The sequence below is a fragment of the Pseudochaenichthys georgianus genome, chromosome 16 (assembly GCF_902827115.2).
Source record: "Pseudochaenichthys georgianus chromosome 16, fPseGeo1.2, whole genome shotgun sequence".
NCBI classification, from domain to species: Eukaryota; Metazoa; Chordata; class Actinopteri; order Perciformes; family Channichthyidae; genus Pseudochaenichthys; species Pseudochaenichthys georgianus.
This window is the reverse complement of record NC_047518.2, coordinates 14,214,253-14,215,736: the sequence shown is the minus strand read 5'-3', so window position 1 is coordinate 14,215,736 and position 1,484 is coordinate 14,214,253. Positions and strand designations below refer to the sequence as shown.

General features: G+C 44.1%; 1 long non-coding RNA gene across 1 annotated transcript; it reads right to left on the bottom strand.

Annotated features, from left to right (window-relative positions):
• Window positions 1-220: 220 nt before the first annotated feature.
• LOC139435478 (uncharacterized) lies at window positions 221-1,172 on the bottom strand. Its single transcript, XR_011644718.1, has 4 exons — window positions 1,126-1,172; window positions 623-831; window positions 382-508; window positions 221-299 (listed from the first exon to the last, which is right to left on the bottom strand). It is a non-coding gene; the product is annotated as an uncharacterized lncRNA (long non-coding RNA).
• Between the last annotated feature and the right edge of the window lie 312 nt (window positions 1,173-1,484).

Below are 1,484 nucleotides of genomic sequence, written 5' to 3'. Positions count from 1 at the left end.
ACAAAGACTGTCGTCAGTCGGCGGAAATATGCAATGGGAGCCTTCCAATGTCCGTGTAGGCCAACCACCATGAAACAAGAGCCTCAGTAGCAGCATCGGTCTCATTGTTTCCATCACCCATGTCTACAAAAGCAGACATTGATGGTTATGTGGATTATATGCACATGTTTCTGATGGCCATGTCATCCAACATGAGTGAAACACATCCATATTTAGCCTGGTCGTCCTGGCATCTTCTCTCCAGCATATCCAGCATCATCTTGTTCAGGCCAGGCTTGCCATCCACCGAACACAGCCACCTGTAAAAAAATTGAGAAGTAGCTATTTAACGTACTTGCAACCGTAATTTCCAAAAATGAAATTGAACAACATTAAGACTACCTTTTTGTTGTAGTCTCTCTGAGGTATTTGTATGCCTTTGGACCATGTAGATGGAGTGTGAGGGCACATTCTCTGTGGTCCTTGGAGTACTCATGGCCCTGCTTTGCCTTCAAGTCTATTTGAAGATCTGAAATTGTATGAGAAAAAATTAATAAGTCCCCTTCATATAATAACAAAGGAGTTTAATAAAGAGTGTAAGAGTAAGATGTACATGAATTTCAAAGTGCTACTTTCATCTTACCTGAGTAGAAATCAAGCCTCTTTGAGTTCTTCATTAATGAGGTTCTTTTCCCTCAAATCCCCCAAAAGAGTCCTCCCTGTGGTCTCTGCCCTCTTTTCTCTAGCCATGGCATTCTTCCTCTCTCGCTCTCCACTCTCCACTCTTGCTAAAGCTTCATTGAGTCTGGCCTTAAGAGCAGTAGGAGAAGCAGGCAAGACATAGCTATGATCCTAGTAGAAAGAGGGATGAACATGGTTTGAGTGATGTTTCACTTCACACACATCACTTTGACACAACTAGAGTATGGCCCACATTCTTTCTTATAGTCATCACCTGTCAAAGCCACTGCCAGCATCGGTGTGTGTGTGTGTGTGTGTGTGAGCCAGGAATGCATGTTCAACATGTCTTCAATTGTGTGTGTATGTGTTATTTGTGAGTGTGTTTAATATGAGTGGCAGCAAACAAGAGAGATTTTACTTTGTCTAGGACCATTATGATATGATGTTGAAAATAGAAATACTCACATCATTAGGCTGAGGTTGTGAGTGTGAAGCTTCTGGGTCGTCCTGAGGGCCACAGACAGGCTCTCTTCAGCTTTTCTGGAAGTAGACGTAGCCTGCCCTTTCGGCACACACACACACAACACAACACACACACACACACACACACACACACACACACACACACACACACACACACACACACACACACACACACACCACACACACACACACACACACACACACACACACACACACACAACACACACACACACAACACACACACACACACACACACACACACACACACACACCACACACACACACACACACACACACACACACACACACACACACACCACACACACACACACACACACACA